Source organism: Dama dama, chromosome 5 (genome assembly GCF_033118175.1).
Source record: "Dama dama isolate Ldn47 chromosome 5, ASM3311817v1, whole genome shotgun sequence".
Classification (NCBI taxonomy): domain Eukaryota; kingdom Metazoa; phylum Chordata; class Mammalia; order Artiodactyla; family Cervidae; genus Dama; species Dama dama.
This window is the reverse complement of record NC_083685.1, coordinates 130063741-130091077: the sequence shown is the minus strand read 5'-3', so window position 1 is coordinate 130091077 and position 27337 is coordinate 130063741. Positions and strand designations below refer to the sequence as shown.

General features: G+C 47.5%; 1 long non-coding RNA gene across 1 annotated transcript; it reads right to left on the bottom strand.

Annotated features, from left to right (window-relative positions):
- Nucleotides 1-8013: 8013 nt before the first annotated feature.
- LOC133056187 (uncharacterized) lies at nt 8014-27273 on the bottom strand. The gene is made up of 4 exons (XR_009692756.1): nt 27206-27273; nt 14106-14218; nt 11968-12176; nt 8014-8838 (listed from the first exon to the last, which is right to left on the bottom strand). It is a non-coding gene; the product is annotated as an uncharacterized LOC133056187 (long non-coding RNA).
- Nucleotides 27274-27337: the final 64 nt, after the last annotated feature.

The window sequence follows — 27337 nt, the reverse complement described above, 5'->3', positions numbered from 1 at the left end:
TTGCTGGCATATTGAGTGTAGCACTTTCACAGCATCATCTTTCAGGATTTGAAAGAGCTCAACTGGAATTCCATCACCTCCACTAGCTTTGTTAGTAGTGATGCTTTCTAAGGCCCACTAGACTTCACATTCCAGGATGTTTGGCTCTAGGTGGGGAAGCCAAAATCCAACAAACATACACACACAGAAAAGTGAAACAAAATTTGAGTCAAAAACATCTACCCTGAGTATATTATTTATTTTTTTCTGAGACTTTTTTTTAAAAGTAGTTTTAGGTTTACAACAAAATTGACAGGAAGGTACAGAAATTCCCCATATACCCCCTCACAGGAATAACCATTATCAACAGTTTCTTTCTTTTTTAAAAAAATCAGTTTATTTATTTTAATTGGAGGTTAATTACTTTACAATATTGTAGTGGTTTTTGCCATACATTGACATGAATCAGCCATGGGTGTAACAGTTTCTTTTTAAACCAGAGATGAACTGCACTGACACTTCATAATCACCAAGGTCCTCATAAACATAACTTTTATATGTACTGGAAAACCAAAACATCCATGTGACTCATTTTATTCTAACATTCGCTTTATTTTAGTGGTCACATTATCCCTGAGGTCTGCCTATCTTGGCAATGTCAATCTGAATAAGCAGATCAATGGATTTCCAGGACTTTCCCACTTGTGAAAGTATGTTACCTCAGGCTGTGTTGATTAGCTATGTTTACATTTCAGTAGCTAAAGAAACACTGCAACAAACTGATTTGTTTTTACATATATGAATCAAAACCGAACATGACTTGACTTTTCTTTTAAATATTGTAGCACTCAGGTTGGTTTTCTGTTGCATTAAATGTCAGGCACACGTTAATTTACCAAATCAGTGTTCAAGTCTGTAACTGAAGTGATCTCTTTGATCATGTGGCCTTAAGGCAGGGGAATACCCTGACTTAATTAAAAAGAGAACTTCAGGTGATGAGTACCTCTTTTCAGAGAATGTCTCCTTGCAGATAGAGTGAATCAAAAACAACAACAATAATCAAGTCAGTGAAATCTTAAGGTTAGAGGAAATATTTGTATTTTTAAAATGAATATACCATTCATGTCATTAGGCAATGTGAGTTCATTACATTTGCTCTGATGGGATAAAATAAGTTTTCTGATACCAGCATAGCCCTTGATTTTATCCTGAACTACAGTCTTAGGGAATTTTCGTAACTGATAACTGCTTCAGTTTATTTTTATCTTAGTGAGACTGAGTCCCCCTAAAACAGAGTTCCCCTGCCAAGTTTATGATTAACCTATTTATCCAAAACTGTATTCCTTTTCTTGTTGCACCTAGTTCCCCTCAGGATTGAGGAGTAGCAAAGAAAGAGGGGGATTAAAATCAAGCAAGACCCTGCAGGGCCTTCCTGGGTACAAACCCCCCCAGGTACCCCACTTCTTGTTTGCAGAAAGAGCTGTTGGTCTCCTAGGCCTTCTGAGCTCCTCCAAGGAGCAGACTGGAGCAGTTAGTAATCAGGGAGGCAAGGGAACGAAGAAACAAGGAAAAGCAGTCGGGGAGCAAAGGGCGTGGCAGCTTAAACAACAGTTCAGGGATGGGACGTCCCCAGGGGTGCGCTGGCCAAGAACCCCCTGCCAACACTGGGGACGTGGGTTCGATCCCTGGTCCCGGAAGACCCCATATGTCACAGAGCAACTAGGCTGGTGAGCCACAGTGACTGAGCCTGTGCTCTAGAGCCGGGGGACCGTGACCCCTGAGCCCTCAGGCCGCACGCCCTAGAGCCGGTGCACCCCAACCAGAGAAGCCAGCCCCGTGCGAAGCCCGCGCCCCGCAACAGAGACAGTCCCCGCCCACTGGAGAATGCCCCAGCAAAGCTCTGAAGGCCCGGCACAGCCGGCAATAAGCAAAACTATTAAAAACAAAAAACTGGTTCCCTGATAACATAGACTCCGAGCTCCTCCTCGGGGAGGAGTAACAGTCTGACGCCTTGAGTCGCTCCATAGGTACTAAGCCTCGCCCCTCCTGTGCCTCCCTGCCCCCTGCTCCTGCCGACACCCCCAGCCCCCCAGGTGGAGGATGTGACTGTGTGCCGCCCACAGGCACACGGACCCCAGACTGGTTGGGACACAAAGGGTGATGATTAAGATTCCAGAAACATCACCCTGTGACCTCACTAGCAGCCAACCTGAAAGGCGTGCACCCTGCAAGCGGCACTTTCCAGTGCCTTTAAAGAAAACCCGGCTTCTTCAAAAGCCATCCGAAAGTTTGGGCCTTCTGAACAGAAGCTGCCTGTCCTCCTTTCTGGGTGGCCTGCAGTAAATGCTGGACTTCCTTCACCGCAGCCCAGGGTCAGCAGACTGGCTTTGCTGGGCCCTGGAAGTGCCTGCAAGAATCTGCCTGCTGATGCAAGAGATGCGATTTCGATCCCTGGGTCCAGGAGATTCCCCTGGAGGCGGAAATGGCAACCCACTCCAGGATTCTTGCCTGGGAAATCCCATGGACAGAGGAGCCTGGCCAGCTGCGATCCACTGGGCCGCAAAGAGTCAGCACGACCTAGTGACTAAAATCAACAAACAACACAGAAATGCCTAGAGATGCAGAGGCTCAAGAAAGACAGCACCTGGAAAAATACGAAGTGGATTTTGCAGGGTACTCCTTCCTCACTGCTCACAGTTCTGCCACTTGCAGAAGTCACCCACTTGCTGAAGACGCGTTAATAATGTGGGGGAAATAAAAGAAGAAATGGCAAATCAGTGGATCAAAATAATGAAGTTGAACTTTCAGCTGCCCCACCTTTTCCCTCCCAGGCCACTTTACCGTCTAAATAGATAGACTTTGCAAAGCACAGTGAAGGATATTTTATTCCAGAAGGTATTTCTATGCTACTCCACGGAACAAAGAAACCTGAGCTGACAATGATGAAAGATATAGTTTGGATAAACTGCTTTACAAGGAAGGAATCCTGTTTAGAAGATTATTACAGGCTGGAACTGGTTGGCTGCAAGTTTATTGCACCCCTGGAACAGGTTTTCTAGGAACGAGACTGGCTTTCATCAAGCTATACAGAGGTTGTTGGAGAAGATGGAGTCAGAAGGATTGAAGGAGCAGAAGAAACATCATCAAAGAATTTCTCTCCCTCAATGTCATGAGCAAGATAAAACGAACAAAACAAATAAGTCAGTTCAACCAACATTTATGAAACGCGTTGTGCCAGGAGCTCCTTTAGCCAGAAAAATCTCTGCCCTCGTGAAGCTTACCTTGGGAGGCAGCAGAGGAGGAGAGAGTCTGTGAATCAAATGAAAGAGTAGACGTCCTGTGTATTAGAAAGTGACAGACGCTAGGGCGGACAGACATAAATAAGGATGGAGCTGAGGGGCGGTGGATTCAAAGAGCTTGGTCAGAGAAGGTCACTTTGGGGAGATGTGTGAGCAAAGGTTTAAAGAAAGAGAAGAGGCAAGCCCTGAAGATATGGGGCTGGTTAGGCGGAGGGCAGAATAGAAGACCCCAAGGCAGGGAAACCCTGGGGAGACTGGGGACTAGCAAGGAGGCCAGCGGGTCTCTGTAGGAAGAGCTCGGAGGAGAGAACTGGACCAGGTCGGGGTTGAAACGGGGTGTGGATGCGGGCACAGCCTAAGGGCCAGTCAGCCCGGGAAAGGCTTCAGCTTTCCCTCTCTAAAGATGCGGGGTGGGTCCACTGGGGAAGGGAATGGAGTGGTGTAACCTGACAGGTTTTAAAAGGACCACCGCAGCGGGGATGGGGGATAATTTGAAACAGTCAACAAGAAGGCGGCGCTAGTGGTAAAGAACCTGCCTGCCAGTGCAGGAGGCATGAGATGCAGGGTTCAGCCCCTGGGTCGGGAAGATCCCCTGGAGGAGGACATGGCAGCCAGCTCCAGTGTCCTTGCCTGGAGAATCCCACGGACAGAGGAGCCTGGTGGGCTTCCGGCCATGGGGTTTGTAAGAGTTGCACATGACTTAGCGACTGAACAACAACAATAATTTTTTAAAGACATCATGCTATTGCACCCCTAGTAAACTGCAGTATAAACACAGCCTTTTACGGGAAACCAAACATCCGTGTGACTCATTTTCCTGTGATAATTGATTTATTGTAGTGATCTGGAATTGGACCTGCATTACCTCTGTGGTCTGCCTGTACCTTCCTGGAGACAGCCTGAGAGTCCATGGGATTCCACAGAGGAAGGGCTCCGTGTCCCAAGACCGTCCTCCACTTCAGGTGCCAACTGCAAGCCCCGCTGATCACCCGGGCTTCGGACCAACCAGCTGTCAATCGGAGGTCTCCACATCCTCCTCCTGGGGTTCCATTAATCTGCTACAGCGGTTCACAGAACGCTAGAAGCCCACTGGTTCCCTGGGTTACTGGTTTATTACAAAGGATGTTAAAGGACTGAGTCAGCAGCTGGGGAAGCGAGAGATACACAGGGCGAGGCCCCAGGCAAAGGGGCGGCTGCCCTCCTGCCAGCTGGAGCCTAGTGATACAAGCAAGCGTTCTGGCTCTGCCACCTGGAAGCCCCCAAACCTCCTCCCTTTTTGGCTTCTTATGGAGGCTCCATACACAGGCATGGTTGATTAAATCTCGGGTCATGGGTGATGGGACTTCCTTCTCCCTCCCCAGAAATCAGGGAGTGGGCCCCTTGGTTCCCCTGGCAACCAGCTCCCATCCTAAGGTGCTTTCCAAAAGTCACCTTGTTAACATAAAGCCTGTCTCCATGAAAGAGGCTTGCTATGAGTAACAAGACAGCAGTTCCACTTTTACGCCTCTGGAAGTTTGGCAGGAACCGAGGACAAGACGCCGAACATTACAACAAAACCGCTGCCATTTGTCTTATCATTCAGGATCTGGGGCAGCGGCGAGCTGGGAATTGTGGATGGCGGACACATATGCGTGAGAAATATATTTTGGTCATCTGAGGGGCCAAACATGTATATTTTCTGCAAATCACGATATCGCACGGCCGTCCAGGGTGAGGGAGTGAGCCCAGAAGAAGGGACGAGGGGCCTCACTCGGGGACGGAGGCTCCAGGCCACGCCCTGCATCTCGGGAAACGGTCCAAGTGTCGAACGAACAGATGTGAGGCGTGGTGGGAAGAAGTCGAGAGGTTACCGCCTTACATCAGGTGGGACAGAGGCACCCAGCCTTCAACAGCCACCGCTTCCTAACTATGCAAACATCCTACAAAGGGAAGAGGAAAACAGCTTGCGAGGGGCACAGAGCCACCTTAGGAGACACAGCTTGAAAACAGAATACAAAGGGAGTTTTACTAACCAAGGAAAGCCATCACAGGCAGGAGGTGTTCGTCTCCGTCGTGTCCGGCCCTTTGCAATCCCGTGGACTGTAGTCCGCCAGGTTCCTCTGTTCCTAGGCTTTCCCAGGCAAGAAGACTGGAGTGAGTTGCCATTTTCTCCTCCAGGGGACTTTCCCGACCCAGGGATTGAACCGGCTTCTTATTTCTCCTGTATTGCAGGTGGATTCTTTACCTTCTGAGCCATCGGGGAAGCCCCTTTAAAAAGGCATAATGTCTCTAATATCGTAATATTTTTAAAACTTACACCTGCACTTAAAAAAAAAAAACCTTAGAGGTATATTTCAGGAAATGAGTTTCCTTGTGGTAAAGAGATGTGAAGTCCAACAATTCCTTCAATTTCACTTCCTTTTATTTTTCTTATACTAGGTTCAATGAAATCTACTATTTTAATCACAATAATAACATTTATGGTTACCATCTTTACAAAAGTAACCATCTTTACTTTATCTTTCAATCTACTCATCCATCATCAATATTTCGTCTATATGCAAAAAAAGTTTCCTATGCATCAGTGGTGTATAGAATATTGATGAAGGTTGACAACAAAAGTTTTAGAATACTCACATATTTACATTTTTCTTGTCTAAATTACTTCAAAATAGCATGGATAATTTTAGAGATTATTTTATTGTTCTTATTATATTACTTATTTTTATTTTTTCACTGTGCTGTGAGGCATGTGGGATCAGACCCAGGCACCCTGAATTGGAAGCACAGAGTTTTAACCACTGGACCACCAGGGAAATCCCAGCATGAATAATTTTTAAAAAATAATACAGCAAAACAAATATGAGAGGATATTTACATAATTAGTTGTAGGTGAAGGAAATAAAGGCGGATCTGCACCCTGGACACGCATAGCTCGGACGCACCAGTGAGTTCACACCTTCAGGTCAGTGCGAGGCGTTCCCCAGGTGGTAAAACACTTTCGGGTCCTGGCAAATCTCTTCAGAAGGCCACCATCCTGAGAGGCCCTGAAGAATGCCCACCAAGGTTTTCAAAGACAAGGACCAGCATTCCATCAACAATAACCAAGACCCAAGGTAACAAGGAAACAGAATGATACCAGCAGAAACAGCCCCACAAATAGCCAGATACAGCTTGTAAGACAAACATCCGCAGCATTTAGAGGAATAAATGACACGCTTGGAAAATATTTGCAGGCACAGGCAAGTAAAGGCATGACCTTGCAGTTCTGAAAAAGAACCAAGTGGCATGTCTCAAAATAAAAAATATATATAATGGCTGGAACTAAAAGCTCAGTAGCGAATTCCCTGGTGGTCCAGGGGTGACGACTCTTACGCTTTTATTGCTGATTTTATTGCTGAAAGCCCAGGCTGGATCCCTGCTCAAGGAACTAAGATCCCATGAGCTGCATGGTGAGGTCAAAAAATTAAAACAAGAAAAAAACCCAAAAGCTCAACAGATGTGTGAAGAAGCAGATAATGCAAAGTAGAAGAATTAGTTCATAGGGAGATTGAAGCATTTATCCAGAATTTTAATACAGAGTAAAAAAAAAAAAGTGGAAAATACAGAAAAGAGCTTAAGAAAGGTGGAGAACGCTATATGTTTGATTAGTTATAGAAGAAGAGAGAAGACCCAGAGGCCAATTTGAAGAGATAACTGCTGAGAATTATCCAGAACTGATGATGAGGTCACCAAGTCACAGACTTAAGTGTCTCAGTAATTCTAAGAAGAGTAAATAAGATAAACATACATATATAATCTTTTATATATATATATATATATATATATATATATATATATATAGTCTGTATAATATATATAGGAAAACATGAATTTTTGCCTAGCTAAAAAGTTTATGACATTTTGACTCCACTTGTTAGACTTAGTATGAAGAGAATCCTAGATTCTAATTAAAAAAAATAGAGACGCATCAAGCAACAAAGCTTTACTGTATGACACAGGAAACAACAGTCAATATCTTGTAATAACCTACCATGGAAAATAATCTGAAAAATAATATATGTGTATATATATATAACCGGAACATTGTAAGTCAAGTATCCTTCATTAAAATACATATATTAAAAAAGATGATAAATATACTCATGTATTTGCATGTGTAAACTACAAGCAAGCTGGGGCAGCCAGATTGATTTCAAAAAACACATTTGTTGTTCATTGTTCAGTTGCTCTGTTGTGTCTGACTCTGTGACCCCAAGGACTGTAACCCACCAGGCTCCTCTGTCCATGGGATTCTCCAGGCAAGAATACTGGAGTGGGGTGCCATTTCCTTCTCCAGGGGACCTTCCCGACCCAGGGATCAAACCCAAGTTTCCTCCACAGACAGGTGGTTTCTTTACCACTGTGTCTCCAGGGAAGCCCATGTGTAGGCATGAGCATAGTACAGCCCAGAACTTCATTCCAGAACTTCTGAGATTAAACTGCTGGCCAATGTGGGATACATCTTGATCTGATACCAATCTTCCTCTTCCTTTATTGTTCAGGCTCCAATCCTGTTTTGTGTCCTTGTTTACATTGATCCATGACAGGTCCGGTGAAGAACCTGTCAGCCAATGCAGGAGACGTAAGAGATGCAGGTGTGATCCCTGGGTTGGGAAGATCCCCTGGAGGAGGGCACGGCAACCCATTCCAGTCTTCTTGCCTAGAGAATCCCAAGAACAGAGAAGCCTGGTGGGCTACAGTCCATGGGGTCGAAAACAGTCAGACATGACCGAAGCAACTGAGCTTGCACGCATGCACACGACAGGTCTGTCAGTTCTTTGCTCCAGGAAAGGGCATCTCAGACTACAATGACTCAAAGTTCATGCAGCCTTGACGGCATTTATTTTTTGGTACCATTTTCCAAACCTCCCTCCCATGTTCATTCCCTTCAGGAATGCATTCTCTTCCAAGTTGTCTGATGCAGCTGCTCCTGACCTTGGATGTGACAAGTCACCTAGATGGAAGGCGACATCCAGGAAGCATTCACAGAGGGGGTTCCATCTCAGCGTAACCTTGAAACTTGTAGGGTGGAGCAGGCAGGCACGCAGGGCATTCCAGGAGCGAGGAAAAGACTGCAGGGCTTGAGAACACATCTTGCCTGCTTAGCAGGAAGGGCTCTTTGGAGGGTGTATTATGCAGTGCTTAGTCGCTAAGTCATGTCCGACTCTTTGAGACCTCAGACTGTAGCCCGCCAGGCTCCTCTGTCCACAGGATTTTCCAGGCAAGAAGACTGGAGTGAGTTGTCACGCCCTCCTCCAGGGGATCTTCCCAACCCAGGGGTAGAACCCATGTCTCCAACACCGCAGGCGGATTCTTTACCATCTGAGCCTCCAGGGAAGCCCTCGTGGAGGACAGAGGGACAGGTCAGGGCAGGCAGGGAGCGAATTAGCACCAGCCTCACCTATGAGGGTGAAGAGTGAGTGTTCCAGCCGGCAGGTGAAGGCGTGCAGTGGCGAGCAGTTGCTGGTGTGTGAGAAGGTTTGCGTAGCAAGTCACGGTTTATTTGCGCTGCAGCAGCTACGCAGATGATAGACTGCATCTGAGCAGGAAGAAAGATCACCTTAAGTATTAACCCTTCACTCCCCCCACTCCCACTCAACACGCTGCAATCTTTTAAAGATATTTTCTGCGTGGAGTGTTTTTAAAATCTTTTTTGAATTTGCTACAATATTGCTTTTATATTTTGTCTTTTTTTCTTTTGGGGGGGGGGGGGCTGTGTGGCATGTGGGCTCTTAGTTCCCTGACCAGGGATGGAACCTGCATCCTCTGCATTGGAAGGTGAAGTCTCAACCACTGGAGCGCCCGGGAAGCCCCCGCACATGACCTTTCCCGCCCCAACAACCTCTTCGATTCCTCCCTGTCTCGTCACTGTGCTCTTCTCTTTGCCCCAGCCTCTCCCTCTGCGGTGCTGACTTACACGCACATGTCCTCTAAGAGACTGTAAACTCTCTCTCTCTCTTTTTTGCATAGGTGAAAGATTTTATTACTGAGTTCTTTGAAAAAGCAACTATACCCACTGCAAACCTACTGAATGAGAGGCTATCAAGCCATTCAGTGGGTTCTTTGTGTGGGGTTGTGGTTGGAATTTCAAGCTCATGGTAGGGGTTTGCACCTGACATGGTTGCAGCTGTCACCGTTCATCAGTATGACTGCGGATGTGCTAAGCAGATGGTAAGCTTCTCGAGGGCAGGGTAAGTACTGCACTCACTTTCCTATACATATAGGTGTTCATCCCTAGGCCCAGAGGAAAGTAAGAGTTCAAGACACTCAACATTGCATCCATTCAGTATGTACTGTGTGCCTGCTACGTGTTTCCTGGCCTTCCCAGGTGGCTCAGTCGTAAAGAATCCACCTGCCAATGCAGGAGACGTGGGTTTGATCTCTGGGTGGGGAAGATCCCCTGGAGAAGGAAATAGCAAGCTGCTTCAGTATTCTTGAATGGAAAAACCCCATGGACAAGGAGCCTGGAGGGTTACAGTCCGTGGGATTGCAAAGAGCACACACGCACTATGGATTTCCGAGAAAAACTGCTAAAGGTGCTGGAAAATCTCCCTGCCCTGGAGGAATCCACAGACAAATTCCAGGAGACACGCAATAAATCAGGAAGGGAGTCAATAAATAAATGGGTAAAATTTTAGGATGTCAGATAGTGATAAAGGCTACGATAAAAAAAAAATAAAACAGAATCAGAGGAGATGAACGAAGGGTGTGATTTGAAACTGGGTGGTCAGAGAAGGTTTTGCTGTGACGTGGATCTCAGAACGCAGACTTGAGAAGTGAAAAGAAGCCAGGTGGATAGCCGGGTGGGGCGGTGGGGAGGCTGTGGAGACGAGGAGCTGCCAGGAAGCCCCGAAGCGGGACAGGCAGGGTGTTTGCGTCGCAGCAGCGGTCAGCGTGGCTGGCACAGTGACGGGCAGCCGGAGGTCAGCTGGAGCGGGCGGTGGGGGCAGGTGGGTGGGGCATACCTTGTAGGGCTACTCTGGCGTCTTTGTAAGGACTCAGGCCTTTATCCTAAGTGGGACCCGAGGCCACCGGGGGACCTGAGCAGAGGAGAGACGTGATAGAACTTGCCAATTAGGGACTCCTCTGGTGATCCAGGGGTGACGGCTTCACCCTCCAGTGCAGGGGGTGTGGGTTCGCTCCCTGCTCGGGGAGTTAAGATCCCGCGTGCCTCTGGGCCAAAAAACCAGAACATAAAGCAGAAGCAATGTTGTAACAAATGTAGCAAAGACTTAAAAAATGGTGCACATCTTCCAGGTGTGGGGAGAGCTGCTGCAGTGTTATTCTGGTTGTTGGTCTGGCTGAGTCAATAAAGAACTCTTCCTGCTGCCCCCCGCACCCCAAAAGATGGTCCACCTAGAAAAGTCTTTAAAAGCAAAAGCAAAGCAAACAAACAACAACAACAACAACTCTTGGTAATTAAACAGGACAGCTCTGGCAACTTCAAGAGGGACACAGGTTCTCTTGGGCGACGGACAGCGGTTGGACCAGTGTTGGTCAGTGGAGACGGAAAGAAGTCTGGGCCCTGTGCAGGGCCTACAGGTGCTTTTCTTTGATGGATTTGCTCCCAATGAACCAGGGTCTCTGAGAGGAGGAGAGGAGTGGAGACGCCTCCAAAGGTCGGCAGGCGAGACGGCAAACTTGGGGCTGCTGCTCACAGAGACATACCGGGGTGATCCAGTGATTCTCCGTCCAGACTACGACTCTCCTAGAGTGAAACACATGCTACGCGTTTGGGAAAACGTGTCAACCTGGTTTATCTTGCAGAGGCTGTCCACCGCAGAGCGGCGGTTCACAGTCAAGGCTACTTCCCTCGAAGAGGTGGCTCGGGCCGTAAAGAGCCCACCTGCAGTGCAGGAGACCCGGGTTCGGTCCCTGGGTGGGGAAAGATGCCCTGGAGAAGGGGATGGCAACCCACTCCAGTATTCCTGCCTGGAGAATCCCATGGACAGAGGAGCCTGACGGGCTACAGTCCACATAACAAAAACCTCACACTAGCTGACCTAAAATAAAAGCATTCTTTTAGTCCCAGTTTAGGTTCTGGCATTTTTATCATCCCCTTCTTTTTTTGCCCTGCCAGTTAAATGAAGTCACAGAATGAGATGACTGCAATTGTTGGCTATATCTGAATAAGCCTGCTGGCTTCTGAGCTGCCAGAAACAGAGAGCAACATCTCAACAGCTGAGCTAATAAGAAACAAAAACTTTGAAACCAGCCCTGATTTTCTGCATTCGGGTCTAACAGACAAGGGTGCATGCATGCTCAGACGCTTCAGTCGTGTCCAACTCTTTGTGACCCCGTGGACTGTAGCCTGCCAGGCTCCTCTGTCCATCGGGTCCTCCACGCAAGAATCCTGGAGTGGGTTGCCATGCTCTCCTCCAGGGGATCTTCCCGACCCAGGGATCAAACCCACGACTCTTGTGTCTCCTGCATCGGCAGGCGGGTTCTTTACCCCTGAGCCAGCTGGGAAGCCCAGCGGGTCGGGGTTAAAGATCTCAAACACTCTCCTGCCTCATTTTCCTCTGGGATCTCATAATGAGGTACCAAGCTTTAGCAAAATGGGCAAAAGCAGCTTTCTGCCTAAAACCCTGAGACCACGAGGTTCTGTGTTTGGCGGGAAGGGTTCGGGGCTGGGTTCTGGACCAGGCCCTCCCTGCTGGTGGCTTACACGCAGGCACGCCGGCGCATTTCCAGCGCTTACGTAACAGGGGCAGCGGGCGCGGGCGAGCGTGTCCACATCCGAGCACGGTGTCCTTGGTCTGGAATGCAGGGGCAACAAGTTTCCGCAGGGCTGTGCCCCCGCACACGGGGCCCTGCGGGGGAGCAGGTGCGGGCGGCGGTCGGCGGCCAAGCTCAGCGCTCCCCCGGGTCAGGTGTCTGGAAAAGGCAGGAAAACTGGAAAGGATCTGCGTTCCCTGAAACCCGCGGATTTCCACCTCCGATTATTTGTCAGGCAGCTACGAGCGTGTTCAACACAAACACTGCCTCTACCTACGTCGGGAAGGGAAATAGCTGGCCCGTAAGGCACCCCCGGCGCCTTGAAGAATAAACAAACCCGAGTAAACATCTGAGGGGAAAAAAAAATACCCAGCAGGACGAGCACACACACGGGGCTACTTCTGGGCGCTGGAGTTCCCCGCGCGCCGGCCGCCGTCACGGGCGTCACATGAGAGGCCCGCGCGTCGGCCCGAAGCACAACAAAACCCGGAGGTGCCAGGGGAATTAATACGCTGTCCTCGGCCGACCTTCCCCTCGCTCCCGTCCTAGGGGAACAGGTGGTTCAGTCCGCGGCACAGAGCCTCACGTCCCCACCCTGCAGCCGGCACTCTGGATCCCAAGCCATCAGCGGGACACCCGCCCGCTCAAGAAGAAAAGAGGCCCCCGGTCCGAAGCAGACGCCGCATCCCCCCGGCATCCCCCCGGCATCCCCCCATCTCCCACGGTCCCCCTGCTCATCACCACTTGTCCACGCTTGTCAAGCATTAATTGCCTAGGGGCTTCGCTGGAGGTTCGTGGCTGAGAATCCGCCTGCCAACGCGGGAGACACAGGTTCGATCCCTGGGCCGGGAGGATCCCGCATGCCCTGGAGCAACTAAGCCCGCGCCCCCCAACTACCGAGCCTGTGCTCGCGAGCGCGGGAGCCGCAGCTACTGAAGCCTGCGCGGCTAGAGCCCGCGCTCCGCAGCAAGAGAGCCACCGCCCAGAGGAGCCGGAGCACCGCAAGCAGAGAGCGGCCGCCACCCGCTGTATCTAGAGAAAGCCCTCGCTGCGAAGACGCAGCACAGCCAAAGGAAGAAAATAAAAATAAAAGTACACACAAAAGAGCAATTGCCTGCGCCCACTTTCAGAATCTGGGAATAAAAGTGACACGCAGCGGGCATCCTTTCTGAGGCTCCTCGAGGAGACTCGAGAGCCCAGGGCACTTCATTATCTCGATGCGAAAATGTGACTTTTAAAAAAAAAAATTTTTTTTTGGCATTGTAAAATTGAAGAGTGCTCATAACCTTCAGGGAAATTGGTCTTTGTTCTTGGAGTCTCACAAGTGCACTGCATAAATTGGCCGCTCCAGAGAACAGAAATAGAAGAGAAGAGTGCATATGTAGCTTCCTGAAAACACGATTTCACAGGACTTGTTCCTCTGCTTCCAAAGCATTACACAGAATTGATGGAGCGGATGCCTGGAAGAGCGTCCACCACAGCTCCGCTCTCCATCTCCCTTATGATTTATTTTTAAAATACTTAAAGGCTCAATTCATCTTTTGGAAGGCACTCTGATATAGACGTTTGCTCAGCTCTTGCCGCAGAAACTTTTTTCTTTGAAGGAAGCTCAGTCACTGGGAACATGGGATCTTAAAAAGTCTTTATTTTCCTTACTTTCTATCTACTCCGAAGCAGCACTGACCATAAGTGGCTAAAATAATTCACCCAGATCAATTAAAGTTACAAGGCTAAAATGCAGACACTTTTAGTGAAGCAAAAAATGTAGCTTTATATCTCACAATGTCGTTGTTGTATTGTGTGTGTGTTTAGTCACTCAGTCGTGTCTGACTCTTTTGCGACCCCGTGGACTGTAGCCCGCCAGGCTCCTCTGTCCATGGGATTTCCCAGGCAAGAACCCTGGAGTGGGTTGCCATTTCCTCTTTCAGGGAACCTTCCAGACCCAGGGACGGAGCTGGAGTCTTGCGTTTCCGGCACTGACATGCGAGTTCTTTACCACTGAGCTACCTGGGAAGCCCTATGTCTCACAATGCCTGGAGAAAATAGTAACAACATCATGGAAAGAGAGCAATAGCATGTGCTACTTACTGGGCAGGATTTAATGCTTCTGAACGCTGAAAACTTCCATACAAACCCATCAATCCTTTTGAAATTCTGCAGATTCTGACAGGATGCTTTTCAGGTCTGGATGTCTAGTAACACTAACAAGGGAAGAATATGTACTTTTTTTCTACATACTTTAAAAAATTAATCATGATGAAACATAAAATATTCTAGTGAATAAAAAAAAAAAATTTGTCTTCGTTTGCTGGCTGTCTCCCTTTATCCCCGCCTAATTCCAAGCACTTCACATGGATCACTTTGGATAGGTATTTGCACAATTATTTTAAACACAGACTCAGTTAATAAGTAAGAATTTAAAAAGACTTAATAAATGAGAATTTCTCCATTTTTAAACTCTCCTGAAGGTGAAAAACCAAAGTGTTGGTCCCTCAGTTGTGTCCAGCCCTTTGTGACTCCATGGACTAGCCCGCCAGGCTCCTCTGTCCATGGGAGCTTCCAGTCACGAGTACTGGGTTGCCATTTCCTTCTCCAGGGGATCTTCCCGATCCAGGGATCGAACCTTCATCTCTTGCACTGCAGGCAGATTCTTTAGTGTCTGAGCCACCAGGGAAGCCCTTAAAATCCTCCACTGTTGAGTTATTAGGTAAGGAGGCCACCAAAGAAAACATATTTTGGTGGTTTTAAAAATATACTTAATGTTTAAGTCGAATGATTAGTTAATTAGTAAAACAGCTAGCAACTGGAAGTAACGGTTACTAGAAAAACATTAGCACAAAGGCAATGAATCAGAAATATGTAGATAGAATAAATACAACAGAAGGATTTGGAATATGAAGGTCCCAGTGCATTCAAAGACTGGAAAGAACTGAAACGCTATCAGCATATTTCTTTAATAAGGAAAGCCATATCCTAGAAGCTGATCACTGAAGTCTGACAACTGTCTTCACTTCTCATTAACTACCACTCTGCCCCCTGCTGTTAGCTTTACAGGGCTGTGACACTCTGTGGTCAAAGGCCCACATAATTCATGCCCCAGCTATTCAGCTGTCCTCAAATCCAATCCACACAGTGGAGAAGAGCTGTTTTCTCCAGATGGTCCCCATTTCCTCTTCATGAACATCCAACAGAGTTCTGATTTGCTGCAGTAATAAAATATTTCTTCTCCCTCTCTCTCCCATGCAACTGATAAGCATTTCTGTTCCTATCTCTTTATACCCATGGAAACATTCCTCTTGTGTGTTTTTTTTTTTAAATCATTTTAACATTCTTATCTCTTGTCTTAAAAGGTTTTTTAAAATGTTTTTTTTTCATCACCACTTGCTAGGACACATGTTGTTACACCTTCCATGTATGTGGGCTAAGTCATTTCAGTATGCCCAATTCTTTGCGAATCTGTGGACTGTAGCCCGCCAGGCTCCTCTGTCCATGGGATTCTCCAGGCAGGAATACTGGAGTGGGTTGCCATTTCCTTCCCCAGGGGATCTTCCTGACCCAGGGATTGAACCAGGGTCTCCTACATTGCAGGTGGATTCTTTACCATCTAAGCCACCAGGGAAGCCCACATTTAGGAAAAGAACACATAAAATTTCCTACATTTTTCAAGTTTCCACAAGCATTCCTAATCTCACCAGAATGCTGGATGGGGTGACCACAGCCCACATGGCTTCCTTGCACAAAGCGGCATCCGATGTGGCAACATAGCTCCAACACATTTAATAAACGCATTTGACATTTATTTGGATTTTTTAAAAAATCGGAGAAACAAGGCCCTGTAAAGTTGAAACCTGTAGTTTTTACCAAGTGAGCAGAATCTGGGGTTGTCCTCAATTCCCACCTAAATGTCAGTAGGTTAGGCTGCTGGAAGAGGGCTCTAGAATAATTTCTAAAGATTTCCAGAGTTCCAGCAGAGTACAGTCTAACATATCACTACTGTTAACTCCTTAGACTGAAAAATACAGTCACCAACAGGTTTTGTAGCATGTGGCTCACAGCAGTGCCCAATCCATAAGATACCATCAGCTGTTCAGTAGAGCCCCAAATAGTCAATGTCTAATATTATGCATGTGTGCATGCTAAGTCACTTCAGTCAGGTCCAGTTCTTTGCAACCTCATGGACTGTAGCCTGCCAGGCTCCTTTGTTCATGGGATTCTCCAGGCAAGAATACTGGAGTGGGTTTACAGGCCATCCTCCAAGGGACCTTCCCAATCCAGGGATTGAACCTACATCTCTTATGTCTCCTGCATTGGCAGGCGGGTTCTTTACCACTAGCACCACCTGGGAAGCCCATCTAATATTACACAGTTTCATAATACTTATACTTTTGATGTGATGCTCTTTATTAATTTAAAGAAGACACTGAACCCGTTTTTTTTTTTCCCCCAGTGAGGCTAGGGCATATCATTTAATAGTGAAATTACATAAATATACATCTGTCATTTTCCAACTGAGCATATTTGCGTACAGTCAGATCTATGGTGACTGCTGAAGGCTTGTCTATACAGATTCAGTTCCCTACCTGAACCAATGAGAATCTAGTAAGGCTGTTTTTTTCTTCCCTTTTAAAAATTTTATTTATTTATTTTTAAGCTTTTTTATTTTGTATCAGGGTACAGCTGATGAACAATGCTGTGACAGTTTCAGGTGGGCAGCGAAGGGACTCAGACACACACACGCATGCGTCCATGCTCCCCCAAACCCCTTAACTCGGGCTCCACCTTACACTGACCAGGGTCCCCTGTGCCGTAGCAGGTCCTCGTTGGCTTCCCATTTTAAATACAGCCGTGTGCACATGTCCATCCCAGCTCCCTAACTACCCTTCTCCCCATCCTCCTGAATCGTTTTTATGAGTTTGTGCCAAAAACAAAACGATGAATCTACCTATATCAGGAAGAGAGTTGGAACTTCCCAGGAGGTCCAGTGGTTAAGAATTCGCCTCCGAATGCAGGGGCACAGGTTCCACTCCTGGTTGGGAAACTAAGATTCCACATGCCTTGTTGCCAAAAAGCCAAAACTTAAAACAGAAGCAGTGCTGTAACAAATTCAATAAAGACTTAAAAAAAAAAAAGGCCCATATAAAAAAAATCTTTCAAAACAAGGATAAATATGATAAATATGAAAAATCAGTAGTATTTTCTGTGATCCTGCCATGGGTTGTTGCCAATAAAACATTCTCTTTGGCCACTAAACCGAACGGAACAATTTAAGAACAAGCTGATTTATTACACCGTCTATAACTACTTCTACACCACTGTAGTTCACAATTTCTTGCTTTCCTCTGGACTTTCTATAACTTGCATATATTACCTATCTAAAATATTTCCCAGAATATTTTATAGTTTTTTAAAAAGTGCAACAGGTCAGTCTGACCTGAATTATTCAGGCCTGTGACTGAAGCCCAGAACCATCTATTAATATCAATGTAAACAGATCAAGGAGATTTGAAGGACACAGCATTGCCTTATATCAGTGTTTCTAGCTCATCCTCAGATAGCACAGCAAATACCCAATGGTCACAGTTTATTGGCCAAGGTGTAGAAAGTAAAGGAGATACACAGATTTATCCTGAACTGAGCTTGTCCCATGAATAACAAAAAGAAAATGAGGTAAAATGTTACCAGATTACTCTCAGCCTGAAAAAGGCACTTTTCCAGGGCATTTTAAAAAGTCACCTAGCTTAAGGCTAGATTGGACAACTTAGAGTAAGGAACCAGGAATCAGAAGACAAGCTCTCACATCTGCAGTCAGAACAGTTTAAAATCACATGGTTTCCCACCGTGGCCAAAGGAAGCGACGCCACGAGGTGAAGGGGATAAACCGGGATGCTGAAACAGGGCCGTTCACGGTGTCACTGCAGGCATGAAACGACACAGAACAGACGGAAGGGCTTGAAAGCCTTAACATGTTACAAAAGCGTTGTTAAAATCAGCCGCGGGAGTTTAAGCTTCTCAGGACGGGGATCACATTCTGTCCATTTTCTTAACCTACCTCAGACCTGTTGTAACTGTGAAGTGAGGGCAAGTCGCTCAGTCAGTGTGACTCTTTCGTGACCCCACGGACTGGAGTCTGCCAGACCCCTCTGTCCATGGGATGATCCTCCAGGCCTGAATACTGGACTGGGTGGCCATTTCCTTCTCCAGGGGATCTTCCCCACCCAGGGATTGAACATGGGTCTCCTGCATTGTAGGCAGATTCTTCACTGCCTGAGCCACCAGGGAAGCTACTATATATATGTGTGTGTGTGTGTGTGTGTGTGTGTGTGTGTGTGTGTGTGTATGCGTGTGTGTATATGTGTGTGTGTGTATGTTTGTATGCGTGTGTGTATATATGTGTGTGTATATGTGTGTATTTATATGCGTGTGTGTGTATGTGTGTGTATATATGTGTGTGTATGCGTGTGTATATATATGTGTGTGTACATATGTGCGTGTGTGTATATATGTGTGTGTGTGTATATATGTGTGTTTGTATGCATGTGTGTATATATGTGTGTGTGTATATATATATGTGTGTGTGTATGTGTATATGTATACACATATATATGCATGTGTGTATATGTGTGTGTGTATATATGCGTGTGTGTATATATGTGTGTGTATATATACGTGTGTGTATATGCGCGTGTGTATATATATGTGTGTGTGTATGTGTGTGTGTGTATGTGTGTGTGTATGTGTGTGTGTATATGTGTGTGTGTATATATATATGCGTGTGTGTATATATGTGTGTGTGTATGTGTGTGTGTATATACGTGTGTGTATATAAGTGTGTGTGTATGTATATATGTGTGTGTATGTGTGTGCGTGTGTACATATGTGTGTACATATGTGTGTATGCATGTGTGGATATATGTGTGTGTATATATGTGTATGTGCGTGTGTATATACGTGTGTGTATGTATATGTGTGTGTATGCATGTGTGTATATATGTGTGTATGTATATCTGTGTGTGCATATGTGTGTGTATATGTGTGTGTGTATGTGTGTGTATATGTGTGTGTGTATATGTGTGTGTGTGTATATGTATACATATATATATATGCATGTGTGTATACGTATGTATGTGTGTGTGTGTGTATGTGCATTGTATATATATGTAACAAGAGATTGATTGGTGAAAGGCAGAGGAAATATACAATTGGCACTCCACCCTCAGGTTCAACCAACCTCGATGGGAAATAACTTTTTTTCATTCCAGAAAGTTCCAAAGAGCAAAACTTGAATGTGCCACACACCTCGGCAATTACTGACATAAGACTGACATTGTATTTACAACTATTTACATAGCAGTGACAACACATTAGGTGTTATAAGTCATCTGGAGATGATTTAAAGTATATGGGAGGATGTGCATGGCTGCATTTTATCTAAGGGACTTGAGCGTCTGAGGATTTGGGTATCTGTAGGGGATGAGACAGGGGAAGGGTCCTGGAACCAATTCCTTGCAGATACCTAGTGACAACTACATGCATAAGTGAGATCAAACAAGATTCCAATTTCCTCTCTTGACCTGACAGGATTTGATATCATTTTTGTTCCCTGTGTTCCTTAAGTCTGGGCTTCCCTGGTGGCTCAGTGGTAAAGAATCCTCCTGCCAGTGCAAGAGACACGGGCTTAATCCCCGGGTTGGGAAGATCCTCTGGAGAAGGAAGTGGCAATCCACTCCAGTGTTCTTGCCTGGGTAATCCCATGGACGGAGGAGCCTGGTGGGCCACAGTCCACAGGGTTGCAGAGTCAGACACGAGTGAGGGACTGAACAACAACACAGGTGGAGTAGTTGCTAAAGCCACAGCCTTTCATCTTCACCACCAGCCACACGGCCTCTGGATGAATAAGCTCTGCTCTCCAGTACTACTTAGCAAACTGTTTCACACCTAGAATGTTCTCAAGATAGGTTTGCTGATAGACTGGATGAACAAAATCTGATGTTTTGTCATGATAATTTGTCTGAACTTGCAAAATGACCCGAAATGCCGAACTGTATGGCAGGATACTAGTGGACATATGGCTCCTAAGAGCCAAGAGATGCTGTCAGAAGTCAAGGGGAGGGATGTTTTTCGATGGCTTCCCTGATAGCTCAGCATGTAAAGAACCCATCTGCCAATGCAGAAGACACAGGAGACCTGGGATCAATCCCTGGGTCGGGAAGATCCCCTGAAGGAGGAAACGGTAACCCAGACCAGTGTTCTTGTCTGGCAAATCCCATGGGCAGAGAAGTTTGGTGGGTTACACAGTCCACGGGGTCACAAAGAGTCGGACATGACTGAGCGACTAAGCAAACAGACTCTTGGACAAGACAAGAGGATGTGATCAAAGACAGCTGGGCAGGGACGACCCTGAACCTTCAAGGAAAAGTAGAATTTGGAAAAATGAAGGCTTCGGTGGGGGCTAGAGAAGGCTGCAGACGGAAGACAGCAGAAGTTAACACATTGAAACGTGTAAATTCATGTCCCAAGTAAGACAAGTAATCCTGCATTGACCACACTGTTTAAACAAGGAAGCTTGGAGTAGCTGAGGGGGAGATAAGGCTGAACAGGTATGGGCGCACCATATTGGGAAGAGCGCAGAAAGCCACGCTGAGTCTATTTGGGGATTTCTAGAATTTCTGCCAGTCCTCATAATACACGTGATACTTTGATACAATTTAAAAAAGGACTAAAAGATACAGTGTAACCACAACTCACCAGCCAGTCCCCTAAACCATCTCCCACATGGGGGACCCCCCCCAATATACCTAATTATATATCATATTACATCACTGTTGTTTTGTCGCTAAGTCATGTCTCTTTGTGACCCCATGGACTGGAGCCATCCAGACTCCTCTGTTCATGGGATTTCCCAGGCAAGAATACTGGAGTGGGTTGCCATTTCTTTCTCTAGGGGATCGTCCTGACCCAGGGATCGAACCAGGATCTCCTACATTGGCAGGCGGATTCTTTACCACTGAGCCACTAGGGAAACCATATATTATATGTAACACACCTATTTACATCATAATTTTCTAAAGTCTAAAAACTAGATATCAGCCCTGAATTCTTAGCTCGACCTTTGATGCCTTCCCTTCCCTTGTTCCTGAGACCTTATGGACATGTTGGAAAACATTCATAACTGTCGGATGCAGGTGGGTTTTGCCACCTGGGAGACAATGTTTCAAGCTGTGATGTATTCTTTGTCTCACCTCTGAAGAGAGACTGTGACCATGGTCCTTGGTTGCCTTGCTGAAAGTGAAGCTGCTCAGTCATGTCCGACTCTCAGCAACCCCATGGACTGCAGCCTACCAGGCTCCTCCGTCCATGGGATTTTCCAGACAAGAGTACTGGAGTGGGTTGCCATTTCCTTCTCCAGGGGATCTTCCTGACCCAGGGATCGAACCCGGAACTCTTCTAATTCCTGAACAAAACAATATTTAGGCAGTGTAGGAAAACAGAATGCATGCTTGCAGCTCTTTCTCTCTGCTTTAATCCTTAGTAGTTCTAATCAGACATGTGAGCTGGGTTTAGAGGCATGAATTGTTAGAATCAGAAGGGGCCTTAGCCTGATCCTCCTTATTTCAGGGGAACAAAAAGAGGTTCAGAAAGGTGAAGTGACTTCCAAGAGAAGACTCAGCTAACTTTTTCTAAGCCAGGGCTAGAATCCCATCTCTGAGAGTCTAAGGTATTTCTTACATTTTGGGAATTCCCTGGCATTTCAGTGGTTAGGACTCTCTGCTTCCACTGCCGAGGGCCCAGGTTTGATCCTTGTTCAGGGAACAAAGATCCCACAAGCCATATAGTGTGAACAACAACAAAAACAATTACACCTTACGCTGAGCAACTAAGTCCGCTCTGGAGCCCGGGAGCAGCAACTCCTGCAACCCGCACGCCCCGGAGCACGCGCTCGGCAACAAGGAAGCCACCGCCGTGAGCAGCCTGTGTCCAGCAGCTGGACAGCAGCCCCTGCTCCCAAGCCAGAGAGAGTCCTCCCAGCAACAAAGACCCAGCACGGCCAGAGACAAATAAATAAAAACAGAGCACAGGTAACTGCTCACGATGGGCTTCCCAGGTGGCGCTAGTGGTAAAGAACACGCTTGCCAATGTAGGAGATGTAAGAAACACAGGTTCAATCCCTGGGTTGGGAAGATCCCCTGGAAGAGAGCATGGCAACCTACTCCGTGTTCTTGCCTGCAGAATCCCATGGACAGAGGGGCGTGGTGGGCTACAGTCCACGGGGTCGCAGGGTCACGACTGAGCACGCATGTACAACCCGCTCACGGTAGCGCCCAGCAGGCTTTCTCAGATGCAGTGCTGTGGACATTTGGACCAGACGACTCTTTCTGCTGGAGGCTCCCCGTGGACCGTGGTACTACCCTGGTCCCTACCCACTGGACACCACAGTCAGCACCATCTCTTGGCTGTGGTGACCCAATCCATCTCCAGACACTGTCACACGTTCCCTGAGGGTCAAAATCACCGCCGGTGGGGACACTGTTCCCCACCCTGCACCTTGTCCACCCCACGTAAACCTCTAGAGCAGTCCCTCCAGAGCCAGGCTGCCCGAACCTAAGGGCCTCTTTCCACAGTCTCCCCCCATCACCTGACGGCACAGGGCCCCTCCAGGGGCTCCAGTCTCCCCTGCAGCGGTGACCTCAGTCCCTGGAATCCAGTTATTCCAGGTCACCGCGCTGACAGGTCTCCTCTGCCCCTCACTTACAGCGTGCATTTGCGCGCCTACTGCATGCTCCACGCTGCGCACGGGGGACGCAGAGATCAGTCTCTGTGATCTCCAGCAGGTCAGCCTCCTGGGGGAGACGCAGGTGACAGCAAACACCTGTCTGCCTTCGGGGGAGTGTCTGGAGGATGCCGTGGGCAGGGTACTAGAAGGAGGGAATTCACTCCTCACCCTGAGGGCGGCCATAGGGTGATGATCCCAGGACAGAGCCAAGAGGATGTGCCCACTTAGAGCATCCTCAAGGACAAATCTGAAGGAGCTAAGGGGAGAATGGATAAGGCGTGCCAGGCAGAGGGAGCAGGGCATCTAGAAGCAAGGAGGGCGGACGTAGGGAACAGACATGTGGACACGGGCAGGAGGGAGAGGCTGGGACAAATCAGGAGGGTGCTATGGACATATACACACCACCACGCATACAACAGGACTTCCCAGGTGGCCCAGAAGGTACAGAATCTGCCTGCCATGCAGGAGACCGGAGTTCGATCCCTGGGTCGGGAAGATACCCTGCAGAAGGGAAAGGTGATCCATTCCAGGATTCCTGCCTGGGAAATCTCTTGGACAGAGGATCCTAGCGGGCAACGGTCCATGGGGTCACAAAGAGTTGGACACGACTGAGCGACTGACACGTCGTACACGCGTAAGCGACAGCCAGCGGAAGCTGCTCTGCCGCCCGGGGAGCTCAGCCCGGGGCCCTGTGAGGACCTAGAGGGGTGCGGGGAGGTCCGGGGGGAGGGGGTTACGTGTGTGCATATGGCTGATTCACTTTCTCTGCAGCAGAAACTAACGCAGCGTTGTAAAGCAATTATACTCCAATAAAAAAATAAAAAAGGGAAGGCCAGATTTTTATTATTAGATTATCATATAATCATGTTACAAACATCTTATTTTTAGGATTATTCTGCATTCAGTTCCCATTTAGTATGACTCACTTCTATTTTTAAATTGGTCTCAATGTGTATTCGAAGTTTTTTAAATTTAATTTTTTTCTCCTTCATTATATTCTTATTTTCAGTTTATGACTTGGTCAGTTGTTATATAAACTATTAATTTCCTCAAGAAAGGCATAGACTGGAATCTACGAACACAGAACATCTGTAGGAAATAATCAGGGCTTTCCTGCAAACATGAATTAGGGCAGTCATAAAAGTTTGGATTTATTTTTTTTAAAAAAAGCAGGGACGGAGCAATCCTGGCTTCCGGCTGCAGCACCTGTAGCAGCAACACAGCATGAGAAATTTTTTTTTTTTTTTAATTTTTTTATTAGTTGGAGGCTAATGACTTCACACAGCATGAGAATTTGAATTGCAGAGAAGCAGGACCCAGGTCTCAAGGAGCCTATTACACCCAGCTTGAGAGTTTGGCAGTGGTCTCGAAGGTGACAAGAAGCTGGGGGAGACTGCCTTGAGTTCTTGTATTCGAGACTGCCTTATATTCTAGAAAGATCTGAAGCACAGAAAATTTTAAAGATGAAGAATTCAACGTAGGAGCACAGGCCACCGGAAGAGAAACACCTGATGTCTTGCACGCTCACCACCAAGGGCGGGGTGCTCCTCACAGGAGCGCGGCCACAAACTCCCGAGAAGAGGAACAGCTCTTGGCCATACAGATGTAGGAATACAACCTCCTCCTCCACCTAGGAGGGAGCTGGAGGGAGCCTGTCACCACCTGCACAAGAGAAGAACTTTTCCTTTGGGACTCCAAGCCTTTGCAGAGAGGCTGAGTTCCCTGTGGAAATTCAAAGTATGTTTTTCCCAGAAAGAAAAAACGATACACGTTGCCAACTGAAAATCACATTGAGGGAACTCGGCTCCAAGTTACACGGCAGCCTGGGTGGGAGGGGAGTTTGGGGGGGAATGGACGCAGGTATGAGGCTGGCCAGGTCCCTTTCCCATGCACATGAAACTGTCACAACACTGGGATCCGCTACACTTCAACACAAAACAAAAAGTTTAAAATATATATATGGTTCAATTTATGGTCGAAGGCAATCAACCCTGACCCTAAAGGAAATCAACCCTGAATATTCATTGGAAGGACTGATGCTGAAGCTGAAGCTCCAATACTTTGGCCACCTGATGTGAAGAGCTGACTCACTGGGAAAGACCCTGATGCTGGGGAAGATTGAAGGCAGGAGGAGAAGGGGAGGACAGAGGGTGAGATGGTTGGATGGCATCACCGTCTCAATGGTCATGAGTTTGACCAAACTCCGGGAGATGGTGAAGGACAGGGAGGCCTGGCGTGTTGCCGTTCATGGGGTCACAAAGAGTCGGACACGACTGAGTGACTGAACAAGAACAAAAGGTCAAAGGTGTTGGCATAGGTGTGTGCATGTGTGTTCGTGCGCACTGGCTATTAAACACATCACCGTCTCTATAGGAATATGAGTGGCAGACTGGCCTGCGGGACATACGCCACTTGCTGTGAACCCTGCACGCCTACGCAGAGAAAGGACAAGCAAAACGCCCCAGACACGACGTGATTCGAGTTCTTCAGGAAAGACGGGATTCTGGGGCAATTCAAGAGACAGCAGTGCTGCTGACCACACAAAATGCAAATGTTAGTGAGCTCAGGCCCGTGGCTGCTCCTCCATCGATGCTTGGAAAAGTGAACTGGATGCGCTGAAACGGATCTCCATGCCCACGTTGTCTCCTATTTAAATGAAACTTAAGGGGAAAAATGCTGGTTCAATAAGCCTCAGATTGTACGTGCAAGAAAGGGAGGAATACACAGCATGGATTTGCTCAGAAAGATAGTGAAAGAAAGGAAAACAGCAAGTCTTTGGATCTGGGCTCATGGGACCAACAGCCTTCTTTTTAGAGCCAGAAGCTAATATGAACATGAGGTGACCTTGATTAATTCTCATTCAAGTCAGCAGAGGGGATCAACTTAAGTAAATTGATGTTAGCTCCATGACCTATTGCATATTTGTTTTAAGAGCTGATTTGTAGCTGAAACATGGTGGCCTTCTTCCCTCTGATTCATCCATTACTCAGAAGGCCCTGGCTTCTTAGAATTCTTAATAAAATTCCAATAGTTTTCATCAGCGGTCATCAAACACAGCCGAACCCTCTTTCACAGTGCCTCTTTTTGCCTTTCGCTACCAACCTGACCTATCTCTAGCTTCTCCTGGTTTCAACTCATCTTGATCCTTGAGGGCATATTTACCTTCTTAAAACAAAGCTTTGATTGAGTTACATCCCTTTCCAAAGCCCTTTCACCAGCACCCAATACCTGCAGAATAAAGCCCAAGCCTCTGGCCTGACTTTAAGAGCCTCCACTGTGAATCCCACCCACTCCTACGTCTGCATGCAGTGTAGACAGGCTTCCTCACTCTCTCCTAAACAGGGCTTCCTCAGATGGCCACCCCGCTTCCCTGATGGCTCAGCCGGGAAAGAATCTGTCTGCAGTGCAGGAGACACAGGAGACGCCGAATCTATCCCTGGGTGGGGAAGATCCCCTGGAGGAGGGCAAGGCAACCCACTCCAGTATTCTTGCCTGGAGAATCCCGTGGACAGAGGAGCCTGGCGGACTGCAGCCCATGGGGTCGCAGTGTGAGACGTGATTGAGCGCAGATGTCCGCTACGCTTGTTCACACCTCAGCAGGTTTCCACCCTCAGTCCCACCCTCTACCTGAAAAGCATCTTTCTGAGTCTGGTCCACTCAGTGAGGAGGTCTGAGCTCACTTCAGCCCGGGGCCCCTCCATCCCTTGCAAGAAATGTCCCACGACATCTCTGCCCACCTGCTGTCCAGCTCCTAGCCATGAGCATTACCGACTGACCCCAGGTCCTGGAGCGGGCCTGGCACACTCCAGGGGTTCAACAAAACTCGGTAAATTCTGCTGAACAAATGCGAGACATCTGTTAGTAAGGCATGACCACCCACTTTCTCCCTGCGGCCAGGGGACTTTCCTAGCCCCCTCCAGGTGAGAAACAACATCTAAACAATTGAACTCTGATAAAGTGTGCTTTGACACACAAAAAGCAGAACTTCCTCCGTGATCCTTCAAGAAATGAGAACTCCCCATCCCCCCGCCTTTACCCCGCCCCAGCACTGAATTTCAGATTCCCCAAAGCGACCTGGATCTCTGCTTACTAAATAAAACTTTGCATCTTCCCTGCAGCCACCTCCCCCTGGCCAAACCACCAGAGAATTCTCCAGGCAAGAAAAAGGTTTTTAAAAAGTGGACGTTTGAGGTGGGGGAAAATAAACATCTACAGGCAGGAACCGTCCAACTGGTACTGCCCTGCAAACACGTGAACCCCGAACCTGACTTTCTGAGCCGGCCGAGTGGTTTTCAGCCAAACCAATGTTTTTTAGCTGCTGTTTCGGGGGCTTTTGGAGAACACAGATGCCCGCTCCCCTTGGCCTTGCCCTGATTCTCCCATCACCGGGCACCGATTGCGTGTCCGACTTGTTTACCTGGACGCAAGCTCTGCCGCCCCCAATCTTCCCGCGCAGCGACCCGCGCGACCACGTGTCCTGAAGTCAGAGCCCCGCGGACTCCGCGCAGGAACTACACTTCCCAGCGGCCCCCGCGCCCTTCGCAGGAAG